Raw genomic sequence first — 15,226 nt, forward strand, 5'->3', positions numbered from 1 at the left:
CCCCCCCCCTCTGCCATTTGATTCATGATTGGGACTTAGGTTGCTGAACATCAGAGCAGCTGACAGAGCCTAAGCTCTTATATATATATATATACTAGCAGGGGTGCCTGGCGTTGCTCGGGTGTTTGGAGGTGTATGCTGTGCAAAAAAAAAAAAAAAAAAAAAAAAAAATGGTTAATTTTTTAAAACTTTGACCCCTATTATGACCCCTTAAAATTTATAGTTTCGGGCTCAAATCACTTTATTAAGTTAGATCCAGGTTCAAGGAACCTATATCTAAAATTTCAAGTGTCTAGACCCAAAATTGTCGGAGGAGTTTGGTAAAGTTCTTAAAGGTCAAATCGTTGAAATTTGACCCCTTAACAGCCAAATTTCTGGCTGACACCCGTCACATCGATTTCCCCAAATCTCAGTACCCGGTATTTCAAATTTCGAGTCTATAGACTAAAAATTGACAGAGTTATTGCGTAGGGAAATGTACACAGACAGACAGACACACAGACAGACAGACACGTTCACTTTTATAGATATATAGATATATATATATATTATGATGATGATGATGATTGCAACGTCTTGTCAGACGAGTGCCACTCCCTCAGACACAAAGTTCATGAGCCCGAAAAATGACATAGTCCTGCCAGCAAATTCACATGCTCAAGCAGACATGCCACTAAAGACGGTCATTGTTATACATATATACACGCACACACACATACATATGTACACATATCACACACATATATACATGCGTACATACACAATACGCACACATACATATACATACACACACATGCAAACATAAACAAGACGGTCATTGGTATACATATATATAAATATATACATGCATACATACACACATGTCTATAAGCATACGCTCATATATACAATGCATAATACACAAACATACATATACATACCCATATACATACATATACATCCACATATACAAATACATACATACATATACGTACACATATGCACATATATATACATACACATCCATATATATGCATTCATACACATACACACATACATACACACCTGCATACATATTCCAAAAGTGTTTGTCTCAAACTTTATATATATATATATATATATATATATATATATACACACACACACACATACATATATACATACACATGACCTTGATTATAGTCGACAATTGTTTTACTCATATACATACATACACATGACCTTGACAACATTTTTTTTTCTTATTTATACTGTATTTTAAGAAACATTTTAGTAATTTGTCCTCTATTTTTTAATTAATTTTTATTGCTCTTAATATTGCCAAAACTCTTTGAGTCAATTTAGATTAAACGACTCCAGCAGATGGGAGAAAACAAGAGGAACAGCTTTTGGTCGACACTTTTGCTTGACCGTGAAATTAACACGTGGCATTTGCAGGCCTGTTCGTTCTTTTTTTTTTTGTTTGTTTTTTTCGCCAGCAAGATTTTTTTTATTGCAATAACTTGTTTTTTTTTTGTTTTTTTTTTTAATTTAAAAATTAAATTAAAATGTCGACCAAAAATAATATAACTATTAAAGTGTAGAATAATTTGTTTATTTAAAAGTTTTGTTTAAACAATTTTATTACTTTTCTAAATAAACTAGCCTGAGTACCCGGCACTGCCCGGGTGTTTGGGGGTGTGTGTTGAGCAAAAAAAAAAAAAAAAAAGTGGTAGTAGGCAGGCAGGCTCAAACCTGTACTATGAAGGAGGAAAAGAAGGTGAAAAAAAAAAAAAAAAAAAAGAACGTGACGTCTTTGCTGTTGTGCCCATCGTCAAACCGGAAGTGGCGTAGGTTTAGATTAAGACTAGACAATCGAAAAGAGGGGATGACTTCCGAAAATATGGGCAAAAAAAGCGACTCTTCCCTATAAGTGCCCAGATGAGGGTGAAGGAATTAATGTTTTTGGCCAATTTTTCGATATTTGTCATCCGAAGGGTCGAGCTTCAAAACAATAGTGATCTCATGAAAACTGTCGCCTCTATCAAAAGTTTTAGGCAGGCATACAAACATACACACACACATACATACATACATACATTCATTTAAACAGACAGGTGAGATTTATACTATAGATAACATATATAAAAAAAAAACACATCCTACATTAAAAAAATAAATCTTGCTGGTGAAAAAAAAAAAAAACGAATTTGTTTTTTTAATGCTTGCCGGATGCAAAGTTCAAGGTCAATCAGGGTCAACCAAAAGCCATGTTTGTGCGCAGATCAACGTCAACCGATGCCAACTGAAAGCTGTTCCTCTTATTTTCTCCCCTTTTTGGGGTCCTTAAACCCTAATTGATCCAACTATGGCATATATATGAAAATAGAATTATAAATGAATATTCTTTTTTTACAAAAGAATTACCACATATCAAGGCCTGGAGGCCACTCAAGGATAAGGGTTATTTTAGTCATTGGGACAGTAGCGCAGCAATCGTTTGTGGTGGAAATTTGGTATGATTAGATTATTTACAAGGACGGTTCAATAAGAACTTGTTTACGTTTGGCTTAAAGACGACGATATTGTAGTCAGCTGGAAAGCAGACCAGTGGAACAGAGTCCAGAGGTGGGCAGCTCTAGGAAAGAAGCTTTGTTCATGGAATATATGTTTAGGTTTAGAAACCGATAGAGAGTGGGGGGAAATTATTCATAGTGATTTTGGCTAGACGAGTGATTTTTTTTGTGAAAGATTGGCGAAGGGGTATCATAGTTTGGAGCTCAGTCAAACACTTGCCATGAAAATAGCGATAGAGCAGGGACAGGCCTGCGATGTCTCTTCTGTGGGGAAAAAGGTTGCAGACAAGAGAAAAGGTTTCAAAGCCAGTTTTGAACTCTATCAAGGCAAGATAGTTGCACGGAGCAGCTCCTGATCAGATGTGGCAACGGTACTCTATTTAAGGACGTACCTGGCTCTGATACAGAGAATTGCATTGTCGGCAGTGAGGTATCTAGTGGAGCGGTAGAATGATCCAAAACTGTTTAAAAAAAGGTACCACTCTTATGCTGATAAACCAGACCCAATAGACCACTTGGAAGACAACATAAGACGCATTATTGATGAAATTCTGACATGACTGGATTTTGGAAACAATTGAATCGAACCTTTTTTTTTTTTAGCACATTAGTATGGATCACCTTTCTATGGACACTTTGCCATAGCAGTTAGAGTGTTCAGGGTTCAATCCCCAGTTGAGTCATACCTAAAGCTCCAAAAATTATACCGTGATGCTCCCCTTTTCATTTTATTTTATTTATTTTTTTTTTTTTACAAAGTAGTTACCACTTATCAGGCCCGAAAGCCACTCGAGGACAAATGTTAATGAATGTAAGGTGGTAGTTTAGTAATCATTAATGGTATAGATTGAGGTAGAATTTGGATTATTTAAGGGGGGGGCTCAAAAAGAACTTGTTAACATTGGATTTGAAGGTTACCATATTGTAATCGGTCGGGAAGTAGGCCAGTGGAACAGTGTTCCACATGCGAGCAGTTCTACGAAAGAAACTTTGCTTATGGAATCTGCATTTAGAATAAAGTATTGATAGAGAGTGGGGAAAATTATTAATAGTGGTTGTAGCTAGTCGAGTGTTTTTGTGAAAGTTTAGCAAGGGGAGGACCATAGATTGGAGCTCAGACGAGCACTTGCCATGAAAATACCGATAGAGTAAAGACAGGCTCACAACATCTCTTCTGTGGGAAAGAGGTTACAGGGAAGAGGAAAGGGAATCACCTACTGTTTTAAAATCGGCATTCAACCATATCAAGGCAGGACAGAGTACAAAATAAGCAGCTCCTACCAAGACGTGGCAACCCTACTCCATTTTAGAGTGTACCTGGAGCGATAGAATGATCCAACCATTTTTCCAGCAACCTTGGCAACAGATTTGATGTATGTGTTCCATTTCAGATCAACAGTGAAGGTCAGTTTCAGAAGCTTATCAAGACATAGTGCTTCCCCAAAACGAGAGGCATTCATTTCAATTGGGGCATGGTAGGGGTCAGAGCAATTTTGATAAAAGGAGAGAAGCTTAGTTTTTGATGCATTAAAATTAACCAGCCACCTTTTTCCCCATTACACCACATACTTAAGATCAGAAGAGATAGAATCAGATAGAATTCATAAACACTTTCCATTATGAGGTTAGAATCAAGGATAAGTGGAGTTATTCTGGGAAAGAAGTGACCACCTCCCTTATATCACAATGTAATAGCTTATGAAAAAAAAAAGGGAGCACACACTTAGTATTATAGGGTTAGAATCAAGGGTAGGTGAATTTGTTCTGGTAAAGAAATGGCGACTTCCCCAGCATCACAGTGTAATAGCTTCACATCTGTGACCGTACCTGTGGGTCCAGGATTGAACGATTTAGAGACCTATGCAGAAGAAAAACTGTGCTATTTTTTTTTTTTTTTTTTTTTTGCGGGCAGTTTAAGTAAAACACCAAAACATGCCGAAACATTGAGCCAATGAAATGGCAGCAATCAACGTCATTTTAAAAAACACTTGCTATTATTGGTTTATTAGAAAATACAGTAGCACCCCAGGATACGGTGGCCCTAGGATAAAGTTTTTTCAGGTTACGATGTGGAATATGTTTTTCCGGACCCTGGTTACAATATTTGCCCTGCCTTACAGTGTTATTTATAATGTTATTTCATTATATACATGTGTATTATATATACTGTACTTTATTTTGTTACTAATTTTTAATATGTACTGTATAAAATTTTGCTTAGGCTCCACCATTCAGCGATCCCAATCCAAAAACGGATTAATGCCATATCCTGGGATTCTACTGTAAATATGTATCTTGATTTGAAAAAAAAAATAATCATAAAAATATTTAAAAAATTTTTTTTGTTTGCTATCATTTGTTTGTTATTCAAAAAAAAATATTTGAATGAAACTTGCCTTACAATGATTTTTTTTTGTAGATTTAAATTTGAATTTTCAGAAAAGTTAAACAAAAAAAAAAAAATTATCCAATAAATTATTCATTGTATTTTTGGAGGGGATAACACTCATTTTTCAATTAATTTTTCATTGAATTATCTTCATAATAACAAAAATAATATAATTTTTATTGAAAAAATTGGCCAGCGTTTGCTTGAAAAAAAAAAAAATAAAATAAAATTTTTTTTAAAAATCATAACATTTTCCTTCGACAATTTCCGGCGTTTTTGTCCAGAAAATCAAGATGATAGCATGCAAATCTCAGTTGAAGAAAAGCAATTGCACGCCGAAACCAAGTTATTGAAATTGCCCGCCAAAACCAAGTTATTGAAATTGCCACAAAATTTATTTAAGCTATCAATAATTGTAAAAGTCTCACCTTTAATGCAAAAAAAAAAAAAAAAAAAAAAAAAAAAAATATTTTAGACTATTTAGAGCTTTTGTAAATAGAAAAGCCAGATTTTCACACATAAAAAAATATTTCTAGGAATTGCACAAAAAAAAAAAATGAAAGTAGGCCGATTTCGAATCAATTTCATGGACAGGACACACCCAAAAGTCGGTTCAGTCGATTATTTGCACTGGGTTTCAAAAGAACCGCAGAGGGGTGTGTGATTTTCTAGTGAACCTCTTTTTTTTACATAAATTTTTTTCTTTTTCTTTTTTTTTTACTCACTTTTAATAAGTCTGTATATAAGTATGTGGATATTTATGAAGGCTGATAGCAATGCAGAAAATGAGAATGTTGAAGATCCTGAATATGATCTTAAAAGGCATCCAGTGGTAAGGCCCCACTTAAAGAGTTGTGGGGAATATGAAATTGACCCTTAGTTGGGTTTGCTCAGAGTTCCACTTTAGCCCAGAGTGGTTAGGGCATCTGGTGAACCACGGCAACATTTTTTTTTTTTTTACTAGTTTTTAACTTATCTTTATGTTGTCTGTTGTGGTTTTGTTTGTCAACGTTTTTCACCCTAAACAAGGTATATTGAACATAAGGGACTACAATTTGAGATTGTACCAAACAAAGAACTGTGGGAAGTTGAGCAGCAAAATGTCTGTGCATAGAACATTTAAGCTTTTGCATTTTGTTACAGTCAGCGAAAGCAGGTAACAGGGAAGGAATTCCAAAATCCAGCAGTCCAAGGGAAGAAACTATTAGAGTAAAAGGCTTTTTGACATCAAGGGACCTCAAAAATGAAGAGGTGGGATTTTGCTCCATGTTGGATTAGTTGAGAGTATCTACGTTGAGGGGGCACCTTAAGCTTTGCGTTCATCAGAGCATATTCCATTAAAATACTTGTAAAACAGACACAAAGACGCAACACTGTAGTGATGGGACAGAGGTTAGTGCTTGGCTGATAGTGTGGGACCTATTAGTTTTAACACTTTTTATTTATTTTTTTTTTTTGTACGGCACACACCAGTTCTTGGCAGATCACCGAAGTTAAGCAATGTTGAGCCTGGCCAGTACCAGATGGGTGACCAGTTGGGAAGGGTAGGTACTGTATCTTCTGGGAAGGTTGGGCGTGGGGCCAGCACCCCCATCCCGGAAAAAAAAAACAAAAAAAAAACTCCTCCTTACAAAAGCATTTACAAAGTTGTAGATAGCCTATGCCTCTCCAGGGGCTTAAGACTATGGATTGATGGTGACACAAAAATACAACACTGCAGCGATGGGACAGAGGTTAGTGCCTGGCCGATAGTGTGGGACCTATTAGATTTTAACACTCTTTTTTGACCTGGCCAAGATGCAGAGACTATCGGCAGATGCACCATATGGCGACAATACTCCATGCATGGCCGAGTGGTGGCCCTGTAAAGATATAGCATACTCTCTGGTATGAGTGATGGTTCTGGGGTAGTTAACACCCCTATATCCATGGGCAATATGGATTCATCCGACTTATATAATGCCAGACATTTCTACCTTCAAGCAGAGAGTAGGCTCGTAGTTTAACTGCTTGTAGGACTCTTTCACCTTATAATTGTGACTCCTTAAACCGGACCACAACAATAATTTTCTAGCACAGTAAAGGGAACCCATCTTCTTTGCAATGGCCTTGGCAATGTCCTCAATGTATTTGTTTATTTATTTGAGGAATTTAAAGGATGAGTTCTGAAGAAAACCGGAATGATGAAAGAGAATGTAACAGGGAGGAGACTTTGATGGTATGGTCACATTGAAAGAATAAATGAGAGTTAATATCCATAGAAAGTTTCCGATTCCCCAAAAAGTTCCAATTTTTCTGATTAATTATCCCAACACTTATATATATATATATATATATATATATATATACTCGACTACCCGTGACCCATTGGGTCAGTATGTTATATTAGCTATGGAATTCATGTGTGAGTGTAACACTTGTGACGTAAAGAAAATAGTTTTTTTTTGACATAACAGAAACATTTCTATGAAAGTATATTAAAATGAAAAAAGAATATAGATAGATTTCTACGAGTCGTTCTGTTTATAATAATTTATAATAATTGATTATTTCTGAAAGAAAAACTTACAGCCATTGAATTATAAGTGGTTGGCCATACTTATAGGTAAATGTGCACTGAACAGATACCGTAATACTTAAAGTTAAATTCAAATTTTGATATATCTTAATTTAAACGCGAAAAAAACAAAAAATAATTAGGATGCTGAAAACGTACACAGTAAAACAATACGTTTTATTGTCACAATGATTATTTATTTGTAACGCAAATTAAAAAAAAACATGTTTTCGGGGTTATTTATTTATGTTGGTAGTGTAGAAGAAAATGTATGAATGTTTTTTAAGAAAGGCGTATTAACAAATGGAGAAAAAATTTAAAAATAATGAAGGCGGTGGGTAAATCACCGTTGTAAAATGCTCTTATGGTTATCAACGGGTTAAAGTAGATTTATTTGTAAGAAAATTGTGTTGAAATGACTTAAACATAATACGGAAATGAACGATGTAAAAAAAAAAAAAAATGTAGAAAGTATTAACAATTGTTTATTTGGATAATTTCAATGCGAAAAAAAAAAATTGGGACGCTGAAAACATACACAGTAAAACAATACATTTTATTGTTGCATTATTTGTCTATGTACGCATGCCCAACTGGAAGTCATAAACCGGATGTTGGGTTACAACACCCGTTACAAGGTCATTAGAGTTTTATAATATATATATATATATATATATATATATATATATATAATATATGTATATACTAGCGGGGGGTACCCAGCGTTACCCTGGTTTTTAGAGGTGTGTGTGGTTGGGAGGGGGGGTAAAATGAAAACAAAGCGAAGTCATAACCCTGTTTAAATATTATTAAAACAAAGAATGTTAAAACTATAAAAAAAAAAACATCGTGTAAAAAAAAAAAAAAAATTAAAAAAAATGAACGTGATGCAATACGAACGGTTCGGCGATGCCCGTGTGTTTGAAAAATCCCAAAACAGTTTTTTTTTTTTTTTTGGGGGGGGGGTGCTCGAACTCGAATCATTGAGGCGAAAGCGCAAAAACAAAAACAAAAAAAAACGTGATGAATTAACAAAAAAGTGAATTAGGTCAAATATCAATTCCGCAGTGAAGTTTGTTTTGGTTTAGTTTCAATAGTCACATCACACTCGAATTCTAAATGAACGCTTTTGTTTTCTCGAATTCTAAATGAATTTATTTGTTTTAATTTTAATTTAAGTGTAATGCAAGTGAATTCACGATATTGTTGCGTTTTAATCTTTGTGTAAAAATAAATGTTGAGTTGAAAGCACTAATAAATAAAGGTCATAGTTAGATTTCACGGTTAGAGTCGTTAAAACCGGAAGTAAAATCCGGTTAGTCTCACAGATTGCATCTAACACTAACGAAAAAAAAGCAAAAAGAAAACAATTTCACGTATTTTATTATGGAAAAAACAGAAATCATAAATTAAGGAAAAAAGATATAAAAAAACAAAAAAAACGGCATAAGTAATCTTGTACGATTCCAAACCGGTGTTTCCTCGTACTGTTCCTTGTGAACGCATCCGCTGCAGTGTAAATGGGGAATAGGGAAAGGAGGAATCTAATAGAGAGAAAAGATGTTGCAACTTCCATTGAATCTAAGCGATTTTGGCAGTGGACTCTCATCGGAAAAAATATAGGAATGTACAATTGTGGAGGAACTGTAGAGGTAATAGGCCTATAGCACACCTCAGATAATGTGCTACCTGTTTGTACGCATTACATTTGCATGTAATGTCATGATTTTTAATCCTATTAAGGTCAAAGTCGGAGGGGAAAAAATGAGTTCATTTTATTTATATAGAAGAATAGAAGATAGAAGATAGATAGATAGAAGAAGATAGATAGAAGAAGAAGAAAGAAGATAGATAGAAGAAGAAAGAAGATAGATAGAAGAAAGAAGAAAGAAGATAGATAGAAGAAGAAGAAAGAAGATAGATAGAAGAAGAAGAAAGAAGATAGATAGAAGAAGAAGAAGAAGAAGAAAGAAGATAGATAGAAGATATAGATAGATAGAAGAGAAAACATACATAATGAAATGAAAGATAAGGAATGAAAGTTATAACTTTATTATCTCATCAGAACAATAAAAGAAAAGATAAAAATTAAGAAAAAAAAACTCATTAGGCCATGGCATTTCTAAGTCAAGTTTTTTTTTATATTATTCACATTTTGTATAATTCTGGTCCTTCTCTTTTGATGAGAAGCATTTAGCTTCAGAATTTCATGGCCTAATAAATTTTTTCTTGATTTTCCCCTTAACTTTTCCTTATTGTAATGATAAATTTTATTCCTCATCTTTCATTTTAATATCATTGTTTGCTCCTCTTAATAGTGGAGCTTTTCTTATCGTGATAAGTTTTGCTGTTTTAAAGATATATATATATATATATATATATATATATATATATAATAGAATGTTTAGTTTTAACTGCATCTCTCGCGGTTGTCAGTAGCCGAATGGTTCGGGTTCTTGCTAATGAAGCCAGACATGACTTCTGTTGCCAGGGTTTGAATATTTCGACTGATTGTGACACCCTGCACTGCTGATTTCTGAAAGGATGAAACACTAGTGTCTGTAGGTATTTAATTATTATAGTAAATAATTTATATATATATATATATATATATATATATATATATATATATATACACACACAGGAAAACAACGAGGATGACTCCCTGGTTATTGAAGAGAACAAACAATAACAGAGGTATGAAAATATGAGGCTAATAGAAGACAATGGAAAGGCATTCAAAAATAAAAATCGCCATAACTGCAAACGTTTTCAACCTCCATGAGTCGTCTTCAGGCATGTGATGAATAAAAAAATAATGTTTAGGGAGTTTATTAAAAAGAGTTGATTCAAATCGTTTAAAAGCACTTAAACGTACCTTCTCCTTCTTCATATTGGACCTGATTGATGGTCGGTTTCTTAATGTGATGGAGTAGGACTTCTATGATCGGAGGGGGGAGTTGAACTTTACAATGTGAAACGGCTAAAATGGCAATATTTTTTATAAATATGTTTCTTAATTGCTTTTTGGGGTTGTCGTGTGGTGCTAGATGATGATAGGTGTTTTTTTTTATTATTATGTTTTGAAATTCATTTTGCAGTGTCATGTGCTACAAGGTGTTGGTAGACGAAGCTGTTAGGGAAAGACATACAAGCCAGTGAGAAATACTAGTATATATATATATACATATATATATATATAAATACTAGTAGGCAAAAGAGATGAAGGTACACTTTTAAACCGCTTAAACCGATGTCCCATTGACGACATATTGCATCCCTCTGTCTGCTTTACAAGTATTTTAATGGTGGATGCTTCGACGAACTACTAGCTCTTGTGCTCCCTGGACAGAAATACACCCGACAAGCAGCAAAATCCCACCCCTTCACACTAGAAATCCCTAGATATAAGAAAGCCTTTTATTCCAACTGCTAGACTTTGCAATTTCCTTCTGGGTTCCTGCTTTCCTGACTGTACCGACATGCAGAGGTTCAAGTGTAATGTAAACAGACATCTTGCTGCTCAACTCCCTACATAGTACCTCCACAAATTATGTCTCAGACGACTGATGGGAGTTTAAATCTTTTGCAACAAATTTCTTTTTATACTCGAACAGAACGTTCAAACATTGGCCCGCCAAATGGAAAAAAAAAACGGATAGCAAGAGAAACAAACAAGAATTATTCCTGCCGTTCAAAGAAAAATGCATAAGAGTTAGTCTACGGACAGTTTTAGAAGTGGGAGTGTATTTTGTTTATGACAGTTAGAAACAGTTATATAATATATATATATATATATATATATATATCTCAAAAAGCAGGCTTCGTCAGTCTTGGGCAGACTATGGATACCCACGAAGGGTTGCTTGCGCGTGAAATTTTGTGGCAGGAGGTGCGCAATCTCCAACCACACCTCAGCTGAGTCGACATTGGTAAGTAAAGTACAGGACGACTGGAAACAAATGCCGAGATAAGCGGAGAGCACATACAGCGCCTAGAATTCTCAAATGGTCACCCATCTGATACTAACCAAGCTCAATGTTGCTTAACTTCAGTGATCTGACGAGAACCGGTGTGTCAACGCGATTATATATATATATATATATATATATATATATATATATATATATATATAATTTAAAGGAGATTAGAACAATAGTCTAAAGAGCTAAGTGTATTTTAATGTAATAGTGAAATTACTAGTTTAATTAAAATACAGGAAATAGAAAGTGCTCGTTGTAATTTAGATATATAATAAGCTCGATAGTTAAATGTCCTAGAGCTAATTCAATATTAAGTAATGTGATTTATAATTTAAAAATTAAAAAAAAATTTTTTTAAATTAAAAATCAAATTTTAATTAAATTAAAAATCAGTTTCATAAGAAGGAACAACAACAAAGTCAATTATATTGACTTTGTTGTTGTTCCTTCTTATAAAACTGATTTTTAATTTAATTAAAATTTGATTTTTAATTTTAAAAATTTTTTTTTAAATTTTTAAATTATAAATCACATTACTTAATATATATATATATATATATTAGTTTTGGGACGATTAATCGGAATCGAAATCAAGAATCGTAAAAATCAGAATATGGGGGTATCAGAATCGGGAATATTGATGCCTATTTTCCGATGCCAAATCGATTCTTTTAATTGTCTTTTTTTATTTGATTTTTTTTTTTAAAGCAAAATCTTCCATATCTGGTAATGATAATAAAATAAATATTTATTGATTTTAAAAAACAAGTAAAGCTAAAATCGATAGATCATCCGCCACAAGTGTATTTTGACGTTTACGAAAATATCTGCATATTTAACGTGTTTTTACGAAAATCGGGGCAAATAACAATCTTATAGTTAAATAATTAGAGATTTATAAAGAATCGGAATCAGTAATTGTATCGGAACTGGGAAAAATATTGAAATCGTCCTATCACTAATATATATTATATATATATACTAGCAAAAGTACCCGTCATTGACTGGGTTCAAAAACAGCCTACAGAAAATGGACTCTGATTTATGAAAGTATTATAGGTTATGAAAAGGATGGGTTGTAAAAAGATAGCTTCAAATTTGGGGGTATCAAAACCAAAGCAAAATATGATGAAAGTAAAAATAAAATAGATAAACCCCATAATTTATTATACCATACCTGTTCACACTGAAACACTTATCACAATATTCTGTGGATCTATATTAAAAAACCTTGTTAAACTTTGTGACATATTTCCATTCTATTGAGGTCAGGCGCGAATGAACACCCCATAATTTTATTATACCATATTTCTTCAAACTGAAACATACTTTTTTTTTTTTTTACACAGTGATCACCACTTATCAAGGCCCGGAAGCCACTCAGGGATAAGGGTTATTGTAAGTACATTACGTTAGTGTGGAGATTTGATGAAGTGTTTACTTAAGGAGGCGGTTCATTAGGAATTTGTTAACGTTGGACTTGAACACATCAAAGTTGTAGTCCGGTGGGAAGCAGGCAGACGGAACAGAGTTCCACAGGCGTGCAGTTCTAAGAAAGAAGCTTTGTTCATGGAATCCGCGTTTTGATTTAGGCACAGATATAGAGTGGGGGAAATTTTTCACAGTGGATTCAGCTAGACGGGTGTTTTTCGTGAAAGATTGGCGAGGGGGGACCAGAGATTGGAGTTCAGACGAGCACCTGCCATGGAAATAACGATAAAACAAGGATAGGCTCGCAACGTCTCTTCTGTGGGAGAGAGGTTGCAGGGTAGAGAAAAGGGCATCCCCCACTAAGCCACAAAGTCTATTTTTTACTCTGTCAAGGCAGGATAGGCTGTTTTTAGCAGCTCCTGCCCAGATATGGCAACAGTATTCCATCCTTGGACGTACTTGGCTTTTATATAGATAGAGAATTGCATCAGTAGTGAGATATCTTCTGGAGCGGTAGAAGGATCCCACCATCTTTCCAGCGACCTTGGCAACAGACTTGATGTACGTGTTCCATTTCAGATCAGGAGTAAAGGTCAAACCCAGAAGCTTGTCAAAACACGGGGCCTCACCCAGACGAGAGCCATCCATCCCAATTGATGCCAGATGGGGATCAGAGCGTTGATGATGTAAGGATAGGAGTTTGGTTTTGGATGCATTAAAGGTAACCAGCCACATCTTCCCTCACTGGACCACGCGCTTGAGATCAGAGGAGAGAGAATCAGAGAGAGCTTTGTCATTTACAGCCTTTGATGTGTTGCCGTAGATGGTCGTGTCATCAGCATAGATGTCAATGAATGATTTAAGTATGTGTTTAGGGAGGTCATTGATGTAGATCAGGGAGAGAGTTGAGCCCAGGATTGACCCCTGAGGGACTCCAGCATTTATATTGCAGGCCTCCGATTTTTGTCCATCTACCACTACTCTTATGAGCCTATCAGAGAGAAATGATTTAATGATTGAGAAAACATTTCCAGTTATACCGTAGCTGGAAATCTTGTGAAGTAGACCCTTATGCCATAACTTGTCGAAGGCCTTTGATATGTCAATAAAATATCAAAGTATACTTACGCAGATAGATATGAAAAGTCTTTATTAAAGTTTGTGCCTATTTCTATTCTGTGGAGGAAAGGCGCGAACGAAGACCCCCACAATTTTATTATACCATCCCTATTTAAGTTAAAACATACTTATCAATAATAATATTTTTATTATATTATATTATTATTATTATATTGGATCCAATATTTAGTAATGATTTAAAAAGTTAAAAAAAAAATGATTCATGCGCCACCTTAGAATCGAAACCAAAACATTTAGCTTGCGATTTACTTTTTCCTTTGACGTTAATGACTGAGCAATAAAGACATATTTGCTGTAAGGCTAAAAATTAAAACATGAACCAATAGCTATTACGTTATGCATGCATATTTGTAATGCCACTGTTCAACCTTCACCTGATAAATTCTATTTTTTAAATTTTCACACTTTTGCACCGATTTTCCTGGGCTAAAACCCAAATTATTAAGGTTTGCATTGGTTTGAATACCCTATATATTAAGTTTCATGTCTTTAAACCAAAAACTGACAGAAAAGTTTGATGGGCAAAATTTTTTAAACAAATATATATACAAACATTGTGTTTACTATAAACCTTTTATGCAAATATTATGCAAGTATAAATCATGTGTACTATCTGCATGAATATAATTACACGTAATAGTTAACTAAAGATGATCATCCCAAGAGAAAACCGAAAAAAAAACTTATAGGGAATTAATTAAAATGAAAGTTTAAAAGAAGATGCAAATTAGCTAGATCTTTTGTAGATGAATGCAATTCCACGGCCCATATATAAGAAAGTTGTATTTTCTTTTTAAATAAATAGAAAAAAGGTTTTAATATATCGATACACACAACAAAAATTCATAGGAGTATATAACACACACACACACATCAGTACAGTACAACACACCACACATATTTACATAACACAACACATGCACATCTCCACAACACACACATAACATATTTACATAACACAACACATGCACATCTCCACAACACACACATACACACACAACATACACACACCACAACACATCACAACACAACATACACACACGTACACTCAAATCGATGATTATAATCGTCATGGTAACAAGATATTTACCAGCAAAAGATAATTCCTAGAGTTTCTGATTCATATAAAAAAAGAACACTAGATCCCCTCCCCAATCTATGTTTGTCCCCACCCATGGTTCTCTTTTTCTTT

At 34.2% G+C, this 15,226-nt stretch overlaps 1 protein-coding gene across 2 annotated transcripts in view; it reads right to left on the reverse strand.

The window, feature by feature from the left end:
- LOC145269851 (calcium-independent protein kinase C-like) overlaps window positions 1-15,226 on the reverse strand; it is a 323,130-nt gene that overhangs the window by 261,976 nt on the left and 45,928 nt on the right. The window lies entirely within an intron of this gene.

Source organism: Euprymna scolopes, chromosome 45, assembly GCF_053919585.1.
Source record: "Euprymna scolopes isolate OS-2025 chromosome 45, ASM5391958v1, whole genome shotgun sequence".
Lineage (NCBI taxonomy): Eukaryota > Metazoa > Mollusca > Cephalopoda > Sepiida > Sepiolidae > Euprymna > Euprymna scolopes.